Here is a 19,327-nt window from a genome sequence, read left to right on the forward strand (position 1 = left end):
CATTTATGGAACAGACTGAGGACCAAAAGAGGCAACATCTGACAAAGGTGACATATTATCCTTGAGAGGCAAAAGCTCAGGCTGTACCAGCAGCCTGATGTTGCAAAGCAGCTCCCACTGAAGCAGCAGCAAGTATCAAAACAAGGAGTTTATTAATTGCTGTAAAGTCACTGTGTCATTTTGTTATACAAAAAGCACCAGACACAGCAGCAGCTGAAATGTTTTAAATGAAGCCCAAATTTTTTAGAAATTGCTTATTGAATTTGAACTCTCAATCTCAGTATTTCCAGTAAGTTCCTATGCTAAACAGATCTCATCCACTGTGCAACCTTGTGCACATTAATTAAAATAGCAAAGTTCTCTAATACCTGTTATTTCAAGGACCTCAGTTGTCATCTCATTGCAAAAGTTCCATGCCTCCTTGGTGATGTCTCATGGGCATCTCCTTGCAGCACTGACTCCTTCTTCCTCACAGCACAGCCACCACACTGCAGCCCTCCCCTCAGCCAGCTCACCCACTCTTTTGCAGCACTCTTCCTATTGGGCACAGCTGTGGCCTGCTAAGGGCAGGCCTGTTCCTGATTTTGGGGATTGGTACAGCTGCAACTCCTCAGGTGTGAGATTGCCCTCTGCACTGTCTGTATTTTCTTACATTCTATCCCTCCACAACCTCAAGGGCAGCTTTTACTTTCAGGACTGCTGTGAGAAAAGCTGGACTCTAAGAGAGGATCAAACAAGCTTCCAAGCTGTATACAAAATATGAAAAGTCAGCAAGGCCATCACAAGGTTTAATTCCAGAAAGCAAATGCAGCTGATGAAGATGAGCCTTGATGGGTCACAGAATCTTGTTACAGGTCAAACAGTGAGCTCCAGTGCTGAAGTTTGGATTGGTTTAAAATTCATGCTTATCTATACTTCTTAAAGAACACCTTAAAACTAAGTCCAAGCACAAGCTAATAATTTTTGGCATTTTGAAGCTTCAATAACTGGAGACTCATTTTCTTTTAGGATACACACACACAAGCATCCATGCGCACCAAACCACCACTGCAAATGCCTTCTGAACTCCAGGACAGCCTGGATATTATTGCTCTGTCATAGCCAAATGCTTCATTATCCACTTGGTTTCTGAGCAGCATGTATTCTCCTTGGCCTCATATGAATGCCAGAAATTACTTGTGTTGCTGTTTGTCAGTTGCCATGCTTTGTCAACTATTTCACCCTTTGGGAATACAAAATCCACCCACAATTTCTCAGGTTTGCATTAGTTAAGTTCTGCCCAGCACTAGCTTTATTTTCAGGAAAACAGCAATATTTTTCAAGAATTCAAATCACTGGTTATAGCTAGTAACAAACAGATTCAGTTTAGGGATAATCAGTGCCACTTGAATGACAAGCCAGGACAGAGGGGAAAGCCAAGACACAGCAATATCTGTATATATATCTGCATCTATATATATCTGGTATATCCATGGAGAATATGGAGCTGAGGATGTGAGATGAGACAGTGGGAGTTGTCTGGCCTGGATCTAAACCCATTTGATGGGTGAGCGAGGCAGTTCCAGGTAATCCCCGTACAAGGCAGTATTCCCTGCTCCCTCACTGTCTATGTGAAGAATTTTCTGCATAGCACAGACTGCAGAGAAAAAGACTGAAACATTCTCAGCTGCCCTCTGAGACTCCCGGGGGTCATCCAGAGCCCTGGTGACACTGGCCCAGGAGATGACAGCTTTTAGGCAGACTGGCCACTCAGCAGTGATTGCCACAGCTCATCTCTGAACCTCACCCTCATTTCCCAGAAGAATTCAGCAGATTAGAGACCCACAAGGCACAGAGAGCCAGTAAGGAGCAAGACATCCAGAGCTGTACCTGGAGTTGTTTAGGGGAATAGTTTCTTTCCACTGGGCTTGAAAAATTGGATTTTCTGGATGAAAAACAAGTACTTTTAAGTGTGGGCCACTGACTCCAGTATTTGTTATCAGCCTGAAGGCTTTGCAGCAGTTTCATCAGTTGTCAGTGTTGTGTGACACTCGTCCATGGCAACAGAGTCCAGAATTCAGTCATGAAGAAGTCTCCCATTTAGTGAGAACAAGGACTAGATGGAGCATTTTGCTGATCTTTTTGTTGGCCTGGCTTTGCCATGACAATTCCTGAGGTTGGCATGGACCAAACCAAGGCTAGCCAAGTCCAAAGGCTTTGCTAAGGTGCACTTTGGGAAATCCTAGAGCTGCTGAGGCAGCCCTGCTGTACAGAAGCATTTCTAACTGCTTCTCCCCAGAGTTGCTCCTCACAAGCTGGTCATTTATACACCACCACCCCTGACTGTTCCCTGACAAACTGAGCAGGCTCCAATTGTGGGAATAATGCTCCAACACCAGTTTCCCAGCAGCAACAACCCGTGCTCCCCACTGTTCCCCAAGCTTTCTCCTCAGTTATAAAGGTGTTTCTTTTGAATCCTGGCTGTCTTAAGCCATTGGATCAGGTAACAAAGACTTCAGTGGCACTCCCAGCTCCCTGACCTCCCCTTCAACACCAGCAAGTTGTTCCTGTCTACAACAGACAGGATACTCAGGCAGTGACTACACTACAGCACAAAAAATGTGTCTTTCCCTTTGTTCTGAAGGACAACACTGGCTCCTGATGAGGTTCACAGCTTCATTTCCACAGAAACGGTGCTAGGCTGACATTATAAAACACTGTAAGCCAATACTGCTGGGAAACACATGAGCCCTACAAACTACATACTGAAGTCTCTGATACTCCTAAAGGGTTTCAGCATACCAAGTACAGGACAATATATGAGTGATATCCCCATATATGTGTGTGTGCACAGCTGGTCACAATAGTGGACTGAGAGTTCAAACTGATGCATCAAGAGAGAGACAGGCTCCATTAGCAGCACATGTGCAAATGGCACTCAGCTGTGATTTCTAGTTTAGGAGTGAGCAACTTACATAGGAGTTCTGTGCTGGGTGGACAATCAGTGGTCTAACTGGACTGCTTTGCTGGGAAACTCTTCCTGCTGTGAAGCAACAAAACAAGATTGTCAGTCTGAGACCTGTGTTAGCTGCTAGATCTCACTACTGCAAAAACACCCCTCCCATGGCCCACAAAGTGCAGTACCCAGACAAACACTGCAGAACAGGACTGGGTTCTGCCACTGCTAAATCCTTCCTGGGAAATGTTCTGCACGCAGAACGATGGACTGTGGCTGGGAGTGCTGGAAGCTCTGGATGAAGCATCTCATTCCCCACTGCAGCACACCAGGACAGCTTTTAACATTCATAAAGCATCCTGAATGATTAATAATCATCACAAAGGAGCAGCTGAACAGTGCTGCCACATTTATCTCTTCCCAGAATAAATGCTAGCTGATTTTAATTGTCTTTCGTGTCTTCCTTAGACGAGCAACATAAACTTGGGAAGATTTCACTCCAGAATGAGTAACAGACAAGCTCCAGTAGCAAGGGAGTGTTATCCCAGGAGTACAGCATGACAGCTACAAAGCACAAGGCTAATGATCCCCCATCCATTCCTAAGGTTTCTGAACATCCCACCTGCCCTGGGGCCAGGTGCACCCTGCTGCAGCTCAGATGTTTAGCAAGGACATGTGGGTACCAGTGCCACGCCATCCTGGCTGGCATTGTACCAAAACACAGCCAAAGTCATTGCACACCCCAAAGAGCTCATGGGAACGGCTGCCAGGGATTCCACACGCCAAAGAGCTCATGGGAACGGCTGCCAGGGATACACTGCTAAACCGGGGCTCCTTGGAAGCACTGAGAAAACACTTTCTGCACAAGAGCCTCAAAACTGGGCCTTGCTCACAGAAAAGAGACTTTATATGAGCCACTGAAGAAGGATAATGAGGCAGCTCATCAGGGGGCATCTTGTGCTGCAAGAGGCTACAAAAAGAGTATAAAGGTCTTGAGTGGAGAATGGGAAAAATGAACAACAAAGGGTTGGGGCCTGGACTGGTCAGGGGTGAGAGTGTGTTACTTATTAGCAAGAGAAACAGAGCAAGGGCACCAGGAATCACGGTGTAGAGCACTGAAGTACAAAAGGCAAGCTGATGTTTGATGTACAAGGAGCCAGGAGAGACAGAGGCTAAAACCCATGTAACTATTTCAGCTTGGTGAAGTAAGACTGCAATTAACAAGGCAAGTTTGCTACAGTCAGAAGAACATAACAATGAGATGTGTGCACAGATAAGAAGACTTTTCCAGCAGATGTTCCCCATCTGCCATGCAATCCCCTCAAGCAGCAGTCTTCAGCCTGCGATCCAAAGAGAGTAACAAATAAAATTGTCACTCAGTGTCCTGGGGCTGCTCACAGCACTCACAGTAAATCACAGGCAAGAGGAAAGCAGCAGAGAAGTTTGGGGACGAACAAGGAGGACAAAGAAGGTACTGAAGTCCAAGAGTGCACAAAAGGTGAAATCAGCTGTTTGCTGTGTGTGTGTTTAGGAGAAAACTGAAGATTAAATAACACCAAGTGCACCAACAGTAGATGGAGCTGTGAGATAAGAGGAAAAAAAAAACATTTAAAGGGCTAATTAAAATAGCAATTGTGAAAATGAAGGCATAAACCCTTTCTTCACCCCCCAGAGCTAAGTGTGGAGCAGTATGACAGCCATGCCATGGCAGCAGAAGCAGCTGCAGCACCTTGTCACTCTTCCCTGCCCTTAGCTAAGACAACACTGCCCACACTGGCACAGGTGGAATCCCTGCCAGCTTGCTGCCAGCCATCTGCCAAGCACCAGGCATAGGAAAACTCAAGCTGATCTAAATCTCATCAAGTGGTTGCTCCCATTCCCCACACTTTGCATTCTGCTTTACATTCTAACACCACCTGAATTTTTTCACAGAAGCACAGACAAAACTTGTAACCTGTTTTCTGGGTTATTTTTTTTAATGGAATTAGTTCTCAGAAGCCTGTTGATCTCTGGAAAGAACAAGCAATACTGTGAGATGAGGGCTAAGGAACACTAGTGATGTATAAAAAGATCTGCAGAGACAACTGGCATAACTCATTGCCATGAGGAACTGTGTAAATGGACTTCACCAACACAAGCACCCCTCATATCCAGAATCCAAACAAAGCTGGACAACTCTGGTAACTCCAGGTGGAACTATGAATTTGACTTGAAACTTTTCTGTAAACAGGAAAAAACCCAGCCCGGGTCCTGCATTAGGCAGCATGCAGCGAGTCTGTCAAGCATCAGAACAGCTTCATCTGTCAGGGATCTAAGAACTGCTCTAGGACAGGCTTGGACACTTCGTTCTTCTGTGAACATCCTCTGAGGAAGTGAGTTCAGCCTTTTCTGAAATTGAGGCACAAAAATGGAGTAGCTTCTAGCCCTGCTCACTGAAGAAAGATCCCAGCCACATTCCTGTGAGAACAAGCAACAAAAGGGACATTTTATATAAACTTTAATTCTTTCTTCCTCCCACAACTTCACAAGTCATCTCCAGTCACCTTTTTACAAGGAAAGAACTGGAACCTCCAATGCAATGCTGCAAATCTTTTTGGAGCAAGACCACACACATGATAAGTGACATTATCAGAGCTATTTTTCAGAGACCTGGAAAAGAGCCTATGTCCAAAAACTTAATGGCTGGTCTCAGCAGTCAGCCTGATAAAAGATACCATCTGCTTTTACCAGTCTTGCTTCTTAACTTAGGGGGAGGTAAGGGAAAAAAAAAAAAAGAATATTTTATATCTAAGCAGCTGATTGGCAACATTTACTAACAATTCACAAGAGGTGGCACTGAGGCCTAACTCCATCACATGGTGCTAATTGGAGTCCAGAGCCTCCTTAAGTTATCAAATGGATGGTCAGGTGGGAATTCTGTGCCAACTTACAGGATAATACATGGAAGTATATGATTAATTTTATCAACAATAACAGGCTAGAAGCCCAGGGTGAGTTTCAGTTTGCAGCCACAGAAATGAGTGTACAGTCACACAGCTGGCCTGCTGCACATCAGGCAACCCATTTCTCTCAGTTTTGTGAAGGTGAGCTTTGAACCATGTTCTGCAATTATAAATCACCACACTGAAACCGGCTGATTACACCATGCATGCAGGACTCAACTAATTTCCAGACACAGTGGAAAGCATAGAATGGTTCTGGGGCCCTTCAGACTATTAAGATGTATGCTAATTAGTTGCTACTTGATAGTAACGTATAGCTAGATGTAAACTACATCATGGAAGAGCTGTTGTCTACATCTAGCTATGTGTTATTTGTTATTTAAAACAATTTTACATATTATTACTTTGCTATTTAATACTTTGTTATTTAAAACAATTTTACATATTATCTTTTTCAAATCAGCATCACAGCAAAGCCACAAATGACACCAACAATCATGTTGATGGCAGGGAAAAAACCAAACTAGGGAAGAAGAGCCCAGCTACCAGTGGCAGCCAGTGCTTGCAGTGTGGCAGCTGAGCAGCAGAGGGGCTAGGGCAGCACAGGACCCATCCCCAGTCCCAGCTGAGCCTGCCCTGCTGGGCACAGAGCAAACCCCTCTCACCACTGCAGCACCAGGGACAACACTCACACACCTCTGCTTTGATACCACCTCTGACCCAAAGCTGAAGCCAAGTTAAAAACCCACCTGGAGCAGAGGCAGAGCTGCCCCTGAGACGTCCTGATCCCTGCACTGTGCACTCAGTGACCTGGCTCCTGGGGCCTGGGCAGCAGAGGGACACAGCCACAAAGGGGCTCTGCACACACAGCTGCCACCTGCACTGCACTGCCCTGCCAGGAAAAGGAGCCCCCAGGGAGGGGACAGCAAACATTTTCTGTTTGTTCTAAAAAACTCAAACACTCAATTGCTGTAAGAGAACACAATAAAGATATAGTGGAGCAGGATTTAGATCTAGCAACTGCCCAAGCCAAGAATACAGAATCTCTCTGGTGCCCAGCGTGGGTAGTCCTCTGTACATGATGTACATTATGCTAAAAGCTGTACATTATGCTAAAAGTTGAAATATTTCATTCTTGCTGTAGTAAAATAATATTTGTGATTGGAAGCTCTGCAGCAGCAATCCAGGCAGAGCAGTAATTTCTGCCTTAATACAAGAACTGCTGGACCATTTGGAAGATAAATAAGAAGGCCAGCATTCACCTGGGGATCCAGCAAACAGGGAGAGGGAAGAGCAGTACTGTGGTTCTTTTCTTGGAGAGTTGTCCTGGTAGTGCCTCTGGCCAAATCACATGGATCAATCTGTCCTAATTTTGGCAGCAGGAAGAACACATGTTCTTAGAGACATTCCTAAAAATCCCACAGCAAAAAGAATAAGGGAAATGGGGGTTTGTCCATCCAAGAGCAAACACCTGCACGAGGGCCTTCAAACCATACACATGGATCACACAAGGATTGCAGAAATTACACAGGGACTACAATTTAAGCTGACCATTGCAATTTCCCAGTGGCAAACACAGTTTACAATGTCTTTATTTTATTTTAACAGGGAAAAAAAAACCCAACCAAAGCTTGCCTCTTTCCTTCTTTTTTCTTATGGGTTCAGTGATGAGGGTGAAGGTTTGGATTGACAAACAGAAACATGAGCACAGCTGAGGGAATAGCAAACTTAGAAAGCTACAAAAACTTTATACCCAGAGCAATACAGCAGGGACCTGCATCCTCACACTTCTATTTCATGCAATTTGTCTTTGTCTTCACTGCTGCCTTATGTGTGCTTTAATTGCACCATGCTAACAAGCAGCTGACATTTGATGTGTTGGAATAAGGGATTAACGCTTTAAGGGATGTAAAGGCTGTGATTTCAAGCTGCTTTTGTAAGGAACATTACTGTCCACAGAGGGTTGTAAGGGAACGAGTAAAAGCCATGTCCAGATGATGTGGGGCAGAGGGTATTCCAAATTTTGAGATTTTGTATCTGATAAGATTTTGATTATGTTGAAATGACAGTTACACATCACTTCTCTTTCCCACAGCACTCAGTCTTTGATATTATTTCCTCTGTTCAAGCTGGAATATTAAAGGAAGATTTCCAAACCCACAAAAGGAAAAGGAAAGGAAGGAAAAAAAAAAAATCAATATATACCCATATCCCAGCTGCAGAGACATGCAGAATGCTCTAACAGAAGCCTGTGGTTGCCACAGAAAACAAACAAAAACTTTCTGTAAAACAGGCTGTGGCAGGAACAGAGGGAAAATCCTTTGGTCACAGCAGTAACAGGCTCATTCACCCTGGGGGCAGCCTCTGCTTCTGAGGCACCCCTGCCTCCTTCCCCAGAACCCAGGAGGGATAAAACCCTTCCCCTGCACAGCAGGAGCACTGCAATCGCTGCAGCAAGACAAGCAGCCCAAAGAGGGGCTGAGCTGCCCTGTGCCTGCCTTCCCCACGCCCAGGAGGTTCCAGCAGGGAGGTGCCAGCCTCTCCCCATGGCTCCATGGCTGCCAAGCGGAGCAGGCTCAGGGATGTCCCTCCCAGGGTGCCACACCTGGGAAACTGGGAAAGAACAACACACAGGGACTGCCTGCACAGGGACCCGGCCGGGAGCTCCCAGGGTGGGGAATAAACACAGGGAACAGGAACCAACTGCTACAGCCCAGCCAGGCTGCAGGCAGGGAAAATGGGACAGAAACAGCAAAGAGAAATTGAGTTATCCTTGGTGAGGGAGGGCTGCACGCTCTGAGCGGCACAGTTCTGGGAACGATGGCAAAGAAAAAGTAACAAGGAGAAACACCAGGTGATGATTGCCAAAACTTCCATCTTGTGTTCTTAAGCATTAAACCTGAAACCTGTCAATGGTGGCCCCAGCATGGCAATAGAATAATCAAAGACAATTTTTTGCTGGGGACAGTTTGGCAGTATAAAAAGGTTGTGACAATATAGTCAAGGATGTCCTCACAATAATTAAATTTACATTTACTATCTGTTATTTCCTTTTTCTTCATAAAACTCTGATCAAAACAGATTTTCTCCTCCATATCTTTCCCACCACTGATATAAATGAAAAAAAGAATAGGGTGACTCTCATTACAACGGATTTGAAGCATAATAAAGGATTTTGGAGGGTTGCATGTGTTCATTTTTGCCCTTTAAAACCACTTAAGTGATGATTTATTTAAGTCAACTTGAAGTTTGTTGCTGCCCCAGTGCTGAAGGGTCAGCAGTGCCAGGAGAATCCATACTTGTGCATGTACAGGCACGTAGTGCTGTCCTATTTATACTTTTATTTTAATTCTGTTGGTCCAAAATGCATCTGCAGCAACACAGCACTCATGGAACTCGCTAAACTGTCTGCTGTTTCCCATTTTAAAAAGTATTCCTGTTGGAGCTCATACATGATAGATGAGCTTTGAATATTTTCACATCATTTGAATGGTAATGGTTTCAGCACTGGAAACTTTTTATCCAGAGAAAAGTTCATGAACACACACAAATATTCATGATCTCACCATGGTCAAGTGATCCTGGTTAGAGCTGAATAAAAACATACAGATATTTAACACAGGACTGGAGTAAAGAAAAAAAAATATCAAGTTAAGCATTTCCAAAAATAATGCCAAAATATTCCAAAACTATGATGACATGTTCAGTTTGATGCATTTAGAGATGCAGTAGATAATAACACTAAATAAACCAAGAGGAATAATGTATAAAGGAAATATTCAAACTTGCAGAGACAAGCACATACCTTCATCCAAGTGGTTGGACTATATGAGTAAACAGTTGAAATTTGGATTCCATTTAATAAGACAGTTTTGGCAAAGATTTTAATGCATCATCTAAATCTTCTAATCAATTTCAGTGTATAAATTAAGTCTCACTCAAATTTTATGCCAACCCATCAGGTTATTTGGTAATATGTCATATTTTGTAATATATCATTTTGTAATGATTTCTAATAAAACATCACATAAAACTTTATGGATAATTCTTTTTTACAGTGATTTTCTCTGAAGTTTAATATTAAACATCACCCAACATCATCATAATTTTTAAAAAGGGTAGATTGTCAACTATTTCTTACTAACTTACACTGGAAAAGAAAAATAAAAAAGGATCATTCCAGAGCATCCCGCATTGAAATTATGTTGTCAGTTCAGCGTGTTCTCAAAACAAAGCCTTACACAAGAATTTCAATGAGGACTTTTAGCAAGACCACTTGGAGGTTGTGTAAAGTTGCACCCCAATACAGGAATCTTGATCTTTTCATCTTGCATATATTGAATCCTGTGGTTGTGCTCACTTCAGTGTGCTTGCCATGGAAAAACTGTAAGGAAGTTGTAAGGACAAACTGTATACTTTTCAAAGTAAATTTGCTATCATTCTGACAAAAAAAAATCTCCACTTGAAACAGCTCGACAGCAACATTTTGGGTTTTTATTTTACTTATAAAAATACAGGCAATAATTTGCATGGGCACTTTATAGCCTCCTTGAAACCTAAATCTCCTAAAGCTATGAATACATTCTTTCCACAGAAAGATGGGTCTCTTCAGACATTCCTAGAATTCCCCATGATCATTACTGACAGAGGGACTATTCATGGGGATCTCATCACTTACTCCCACATATCAGACCAGTCCAAAGAGTGCTGCAGTGCAGGCAGGTGGAATGCCAGTGATTTCATCTGGCCTGCCCTGGGCCTGAGCACAGAGCTGCTGCAATGAGCTCAGGGAGAGCACATGAGAGAATCCCCAGCTCTGCTGTGCTTCCAGAGCACCACAACGCCAGTTGCATCAGGTTTGCTGGTTCCAAGTCATCCAAATCTCTCTCTGATCTCCTATGTATGCCAAAAATGAGGAATACAGCACAAGAAAGCACTGAATTCATATTTGGCACTGTCTGCAACAGATGGATGGTAAGAGCTTAAAAACCTCAGCTGAGCTGCAGAATCACAAGCAGCTTTTTAGGGCTGAGCTCTGAGCTTCTTGTGGCCATGCTGAACTGCCCAGCAGGAAACAGTCAATACTTGTTCACTCCCTGCTTTCCCCAGACTGCACAAGACTCCAGTGACAACTTGCATTCCTGCTTTTTCCAGGCTGAGATTTCTCCCAAGGGCACCATTTTTTTGGAAGAATAGTCCTTATGCATCAGGCAGCGAGTATGATTTTGAAATTGATACGAATTCTATCACTAACTTCAGAAGAACTAGGATTTAATCCAAAGAATGCAACCATATGCTATTTAACATTATTGTAATGTAAACTGTGATGTGAAATACAGCCTGACTGCTAAAAGAACCAGAAGATTGTCTAGAAGCTTTCTGGTTCACCATATTTCCTAAATTTGTCTGCTATAAACTCCAGCTCAGTTTTTGTCAATTCCCTGCAAAAGACCATTTTTATTTAAAAAAAACCCCATAAAATTAAAAGGCTTGAAAGTCTAGTAAGTTGTCTCACCATACAAAACCAGGAACATTCCTATGTATAAATTTTCCCCAGTAGTGCATCTGGCTGATGTCAGGTTATCAAAATGATTGACTTGATGAAGTCTGGAAATAGGAGTGACAGGAAATTATAGGAAGAATGGATTTTTGACACTTTAAAGACAGAGCTTGTTGGCTGAAAGCATCTGATCATGACTATACTGACCCACCTGCAAAGAGGCAGCAAGCACAGCTCTCCTTCCTATGCTGGGGAAAGGAAAGATGCTTTGAAAGAGGAGAAAAGGGAATTGCCCCAGGACTAGACCTGAGAATCCCACAGCAGACATCCAGGGCCTCCTGGCCAGCACCAGGCCTCACCTAGGCAGCTGAGATTGCCAATGTGATTAGCTCAGAGCAGATTTAATCCAGAGCTTTCCCTGGCTGCACAGCGGAGCCTGTCTGGATTCACAGGCTCCATGAGATTGCCTTCCCTACAGCACACACACAAATGTCATTTACAGTGGAGATTCCTCACACAGGAACTCCCCACTCTTAGAGGGATACCTCTCCCCATTCACACAAATCTCTGGGGTTGGCTTCCAGGAAATTTTGAACAAGGAATTTTGAAGAGGGGATGCTTTACCAGATTCTGTCACAGCTACATGCTTTGGATGCAAAATTTCTGTTCCTGGCATTTATTAAAAGGTTCTTCCAACACCTCATAGCTTTTCTGTGGGTATTTAAACCACTCTGCTCATTTTAAGAGCACTGTGAGCCACTGGAACAAGCAGCCCAGGGAAGCTGTGGCTGCCCCATCCCTGGAAGGGCTTAAGACCAGGTTGGATTGAGCTCTGATCAAGCTGGTCTAGTGAAATTCCAACCCTGTCCACGGCAGAGGGTTGGAATCTTTAAGGTCCCTTCCCACCCAGGCCACTGTATGATACATTTAACTCTAGAGGTTAAAAAAAAAAAAAAAAAGTATAATTTCATAGCATTTCTGACAGTCTGTGCAGTTCTATGGCAATTTTTTTTTCAGCAGTGAAGAGTAAGAATTTACAGAAAACAAGCCTCCTAAATCCTTTAGTATTCCAATTTTCTACACTGTAACAGGCTGTGGCATAAGTCTGTGGCAAAGAAAGCCAACAAATGCTCTGCCAAAAAGTCAGAACCTGTTACATGCATAATCAACTAAAAAGATTATGCAAGCTATTATCTGACACATAAGACATCCTCCAAGTGTACTTCTGAATTAAAACAGTGCTTTATATTAATCCCTGTGTGTTAGGCTAGTTTTGCCTCTATTTGTGTATGTGTGCCCATCTTATCTGCAGTGCTACAAAACAGAAGTGGATAAACAAATGGTTCACAACTGATGAACACGACTCAACTGGTGAAGGGTTTATCTCATTTATGTTTCCAAAGGAAAATGTCTCACTCGTGCCCCAGCTGCATTAACCATAATTTAACATAAATCATGCAGGCAGCCTCTAAGTCAATGAACCAAGCTCATGATTTAACCCTTCTCCCTTAATTAGAAAGGCTGTTAATTCAGGAGGATATCACTGACTTAGAATCTGATGCATTTCAAATAAAACAGTAACAGTCACATCATTATAGCTTCAATCTATCCAGCTGCTGGCTGATTTTTATGATTTTTTTTTCCAATGTCTTGTGCTGTGCCTGCATGCTACTGCACGAGTGGAAGAAAATTCCACTGTCACTCCCATAAATGTTCTCCAGTTAAAAATAAATCAGACAAATAAATAACAAAAGTGACCAAGAGTGCAGCTTCACACAGTGAAACTGCTCATAAAGGAGCTGATAGGTCCTAAGTGACTGAATGCAGATAGGAGACCTCAAAAATAATGTAAGCCACTGTGAAGGTAAAAATCTGTACTCACTGGGAGTTTTCTTTTCTGCTGTCTTTCAATTTCAGCGCATTAATGCTAGTCCAGGAGTGCTGGAAACAACCTTACAACCTTTGAGATATCTCAGATATTCTGAAGGATGCAAAAAGAGTCTGATAACAAGGAAAGTGTCATAGATGTTAAAATACTTCTTCAAAGAAGGTAAATATTCCTTTGCTGCTTTTATTTCTCAAATATTATAGTTTTTTCCACCTTGAAGCCTGACCTGCAGTGGAAGATTGATTTACCTTAGCCGTATCTGTTTTGCATCATTGAGATACAAAAAACATATCCTGTTGTAGAGCAGATAAATCAACGCTTACTAAGATGGCTGCTTTCACCCTTGGGCTTGTACTGGTTCAATTGCATTAGCCAGTAAAATAAATAAACATGTTCCAATATTAACTGGCAAAATCAGAATCAACACACTTTGAATTCAGGTGAGAGTTCACTCCTAACTATCAAACCCTACAGAAACTAAATTTGAAAGAATATTTCTTACCCAAACAAGTCTGGAGTTGCACAAATCCCTGTATTGAACCATTAATGATATGAATTAGTGCCTGGCTAAGGTTTGCCGGTGTGCTCGCTCAGTGTTGAGGTAATTCAAACCCAGCTCCTGTGGGATGGACATGATCACCCTGAGCAAGGGCAGGCTCTGATGGTGCTGCTCTCTCTCCCTCCCTGGGAACCAGCTCCTCCTGCTGAGGACACAGCTGCCTCACCTGGGCTTCTGGGCACCACAGGGTCACGGAGCCCAAAGGCCTGTCGTGAACACAGAGGAAGGGAAGAAGAGGAATCCATTGCTCCTGGCCTCCCAGGCACTGCTCAGGCTGCAGCACCTCGGCCTGTCACCAAGAACTCCAGCTGTGCATCCAGAGCCAGCCCTGCTCTGCCTGGGACTGAGCCCTGGACACAGAGGGCATGGCTCATCCATGGCACCCAGCCTGCGGGCGTGCTGCTGGCCCTGCCTGCACACCTGGGAAACGACTGCAAGCACTGCCATTCTACCGCACTAACCCCCTCTACATCTCTGCACTCATTTCTAAGCAAGCCAGCAGTGCTTTAACCAGGCAGTCTCTGCATGTAAGACAGGCTAAGCCATGCCTAAAATCTACAAGCAAAGTGCTAAATTCAAGGCAGATAAAAAAGTGATAAATACTGCCATAAATCACAGCATAATGTGAATAAATACCTGTGACTGCATCCTCACAACATCATTGTGACACTGGATCATCACTGCCTGTTGCTCCTGAACGCCACCTAACCTAGAAACCAAATTATCCACCGCTGCCTCTGCAGTTGTTTCCATTTTGCTGATCCAAGGGAAAAAAAAAAAAAACAGAAACCAGAAAACATCCAGCCAAAATATGACAAAGATAAGTTACTTGCCTTCTAATTTTGCCAAAATCTTCTAGGAAATGAAATCAGAATTCCCTGGTGCTGCATTGCGAGCGGAAACGCCACGCTCCGAGAGCACTAAATGAATGTTGCACTGCAGCTGAGCAGGACAATAAAAGCATTGTGACAAATGGCCTCAGTGCCCACCACACTGACTCTTCTCCAGTTAGCCTTAAAAGCAGAGACAAGCCACAAGGAATAATAATATTAATTCTGCTTGACATACATTTCCTACCAGACAACAGACTACTGTGGAAGAACGCCTGGTGACAGATTTTATAGACAAACACAAACCAGCCCTGCCCAGCAGACCACCCAGATCACTGAACAGGATTCTGTTGCTCCCTGGAAACACTTGCAGATCAGATCCATTCTGGAAGCAAAATTAATAAGGCTTAAATTCTGGACAGTAAATAATCCTAATCCCAGTCAACACATAATGAGCCCATAATCTATAAAATTCTGTTTGCCCAGGGCAGGAACTGGGCCTTGAGGTGCTGTTAAAGTAAGGACAAGCATGCACAAATACTCAGTGCCCATCCTTGCGCATTATGAGTGGGACTGCACCCAGCACTCCTGTTCCTTGCTCTGTTTCTTGCTGTGACCCCCCAGTACTGGCAGCAGACCCCACCACAGCTTCCTTCCAACACCAGTCACGCTGCCATCCCAGTTCTGATGCAGGTCCAGTCATCCCTGCGTTTACCACAGAGATGGAGTAAGCAAAATGGCCTTAAATGTCACCAGCAGCTCCACCTCTCCCTCTGGCAGCAGCAGTACTTGAATATGACAAATGTAGAAAAAGAAAATCCACAGGAAGCAGCAAAAAGTTGATTAATTTTTAACTTGTTGAGATTTCTTTTTGTCTTCGAGAAACAGAAAATAATTTGAAAACAATGCTATGTTTACAGCAGAAGTGGGAAACTATCTGCAAACACAGTCTAATCAATTTTTTCTCCTTGTGTGGATATATCCTGGAGCAATGCCCACATTCCCAAATCTCAAGATCCCTAACACAATAAGGCATGAGAGCACTCAGAAGAATATCCCAGCACAAGAAAATAAACATTTCTTTTTACTGATCTTAAAATATCATATCCACAAATGATGCTTTTTAGGGATGGAAGGTAGAGAAAAGCTTCTTACAAAACATTTAGTTTTATATTTATGAGAATTAATTCTGTAAAGCTCAGCTGATAAGCTCCTGTTAATTATACTGCTTTCTGTGCATGCCTTTCATCTGAGGTTCTGGAAGCACATGGAAAATGTTAATTAGGCCTCAGAACACTACTGTGAGGAAGGCAAAGCCTCCTTGCACAGAAGACAAGGCACAGAGAGCTGATGTGATTTGCCAGGGGTAACCCAAGTGCCCTGGTGCAGAAGGGCAGTGGGCAGGCAGCAGCAGAGGGGTTCCCCCCCAGGTCACAGCTCAGCACCACCCCATTGCTCACCCTGTCCCTGCACAGATCTGCACTCACACACTGCACAGCAGCCACCCTGTCCCTGCACAGATCTGCACTCACACTGCACAGCAGCCACCCAGGCTCCAGAGCTGTCCCCATGGAAGGTGCTCTTCCAGCTGGGGGCAGTGCTGTGAACTGCTCTTCTTCAAACCCAACTGCTCCACACAGACACAACTGCTCGTTAAAGCCAAAGCAAACTCTGGCTGCTATAATTAAATGTCGTGCCTGGAAGGCTGGAATATCGTATAGTATCAAAGGTTTAGAATCTCATTTTCTGCCCTGCCTGATGACTTAAACCACCACTATAAAACTATCATGGATAAAATCTCACCTGAAGCTGATTAAATCTCTACTGATGTAATGGAGGAGTACAAGAACAATTGATTTACATTTTTCTGTGAAATATTTATATACCTCTACTGCAGCTTTGGGTTCTGCACTGGAGCATTTTGCTTGCCAACTTCCTGTAACTTACACCCAAAACTTCAATTTCCCTCTGCCAATTGCCTGCTTCAACAAATCATAAGCATTGAAATATGCTTTCATTCGCCTAAAATGAAGACGGCAATTCAATCTGAAAGGATTCATGATAGCTGCAGTACAAAAGTGAGGTGAGAAGATGACTAAGTTGCAAAAGAGAAGGAAGCTCTATCTCATAAAAAACCACCAGAAATAAGGCCAAACATGACTGACTTTTTAAATTGCCAGCTAAAACCTATTCAGCTTTCTACACAGACGTGTATTCATGTGTCTAACAGGAGAGCAGATGAACACACCCTGTGCAATCACTGTGTGCCCAGAAGTAGAATCCGATCCACTCAGACACCCCAAAATCTCCCCTTTTTAGGGGTGATGAGCACACACAGCACAAACCCCTTGCACAGCTGGGATGGAGCCTCTCCTGAAATGCTGATACTCACCAGGGATCCTGGCTGACAGCTCAGCCCTGGGGCCGAGGGTGGGCTGAAAATCACCTTCCCACTGTCAGTTTGGACTCGGCCAGCTTTAACCTTCACCTAAACCAAAACAAACGGGGAGCAACCCCTATCAGTGAGGCACTGCTACCGAAACCAGGCTACCCACGATACCCCTCACTCCTTAGGTGAGAGAAGTTCAATTCCTGAGCAGGGAACAGACCACTAAGAAATTATTCCACCTCCTGTCACATTTGGTCATAATTTCAGCTACTTCTTTAATCCCTCCTTGACAATACAAGATACATTTTTATTCATTTTAGGTATCATTCCGCTGCTCCACACTAATTATTAATTTGAAGCTCTTACATTTGGAGCCATCATTTACTGCTCAAACAGTACTTGGTGACATGCAGAGACTAAAGGGTTGTCAAACAGAATGCCACACAGTTTTCAAAAGTTAGCAAAGCATAAAAGCTTTAAGATTTAGAAAACCCAAACAACCAGCCTTGCAAATAGCATTTGAAAGGTGTAAATGTGGGTCAATGTAGTCAACACTGCCAGAAAAAAAGAAAAACAAACCTTGAATGAAAACAAACTTTTAATACAGGCCTTCAATAAATTAGATGTGCAGCGCTTTTATTGATAAAAGGCTGAAGCAGCCCCTTTGGTACACAATAAAAGCTCAGTTAAAATGTTTCTCACATGGGCCCCATTGAGATGAAAACCCTGAGCAGAAAGCAAAGCCCTGGTTCCAAACTAAACTAAATAAAACCAAGGTCACCCCAGTACTTTCACAGACCAAGAAATCTGCAGTTGTGACACCACCATCCCTCTGCTACTACAGCAACATGGCCACTGCCAGCCCCCCAAAATAAACTGAATTCCAGATTATACTTCCCTTGAAATCAGTTAGGGATGTCTCAATTTACTGTTGTGCTCAGAGATAAGCACCACTGAAAAACAATCACAATTGAATATGTGAGCGTGTGCTGGCCCCAAAGGACACTGCAAATTGGAGGGAAAAAAGAATTCCAGTCTCAGCCCTTGGGCATGGGAACAGCTCTCATGAGACTATCTGGACACATAATTCAAAACTCCCTCAGTGCTTGGAAAACATACAGAACACAAATTCCCTGAGCCCACTGGCACAGCCAGTCAGAGCCCCTTGTTTACAACTATTCAGATTGCAACAAAGCTGAAGATGGGCTGCGTTAATTTTATATCATGTCTTTTAATTAAATCTTTCTGGCTACCCAGAACCCAATTTTGCCTTCATAAGATGAGGCTTTAGTAGAGGGCTGTAAATAGAACGTGGATTCATTTCCATATAAAGAGGTCCAAATATATTACCCTTCACTAATGGGAAAAACCAGAAAGCCCCATGTTAACTAACAACTCATCTTTCACAAACTTGACATACACATTTTAGCAGAACAGTAACAGCTGGAAAGCAACACCTTGAGAAGAACTTCTGCTCCTGCTCTGTAACCATGGAAGAATCCAAGGGAAAACTGAACTGGCAAAACAGAACCTGAGATAAGGGAACAGTTTGTAGGCCTGGGAGCTTTGTTGTTGTTTTTACAGGGGATTTCAAGCTTCATGGTTTCTCTTCATCGCTGCAATAACAGGGTTTTGTCTCAGGTCTTCATTTCCAATTCAAGTTGTACATTGGACATTTATCTCTGAAAGAGTTATGCACACCCTGGGTCATGTTAGACAGCAAATCCAGTGGCTTGTCTGTGCTCAGGTTACTCCTTGTCACATGCAAGTTATCACCATTCCTAATATACCGCTCATACTCATTTTCTTTACTTAGAATGAATCCTAGCAGTGAAGTGCAAAAGCACAAAGATGCCATTGGCCTTAGAAGGCAAAATAGCAACAGATAAGTCTCTTCACCTTTCATAACATATTCAAGTTAACATTTAAACTAAAAAGCAAAAAGCTTTAAATATACTCTTTTCTAAGAGCATTCTACACAACAAAAAAGGGAAGGCTGGTTTCATTTCCAGGCATTGCCTGTTAATGGCTTGAGAACTAATTACCTATTGTGAAATTCCAGCAACTACGTGACTCAATTGTTAAAATGATTGCAACACCATTCAATAATCTGATTGTCTGTAGTGAGAACTGTTAGATATGTAATGGTCCTGAAAATATGGGACTCGTTTGACCAGGGACCAGGAAGCTTCCCAAAATCTCACCAATTACTTATGAGGGAAGAGCCAAGAATTCAGAAATTCTGACAAATCTCACATTCAACTTCTAAAGCCCAAGACATAGA

General features: G+C 43.3%; 1 protein-coding gene across 4 annotated transcripts in view; it reads right to left on the reverse strand.

The window, feature by feature from the left end:
• The window catches only part of PLCB4 (phospholipase C beta 4), a 173,101-nt gene that overhangs the window by 103,978 nt on the left and 49,796 nt on the right, over positions 1 to 19,327 (reverse strand). For 3 of the 4 annotated variants that reach the window (XM_058020300.1, XM_058020297.1, XM_058020298.1), the window contains exon 3: positions 2,955 to 3,022. The exons of the other annotated variant lie outside the window; for it this stretch is intronic. The gene's annotated coding sequence lies outside the window, so the exon portion shown is untranslated. The remainder of the gene's footprint in view (positions 1 to 2,954; positions 3,023 to 19,327) is intronic. 4 annotated transcript variants of the gene reach the window in all.

The sequence above is a fragment of the Melospiza georgiana genome, chromosome 3, assembly GCF_028018845.1.
Source record: "Melospiza georgiana isolate bMelGeo1 chromosome 3, bMelGeo1.pri, whole genome shotgun sequence".
Classification (NCBI taxonomy): domain Eukaryota; kingdom Metazoa; phylum Chordata; class Aves; order Passeriformes; family Passerellidae; genus Melospiza; species Melospiza georgiana.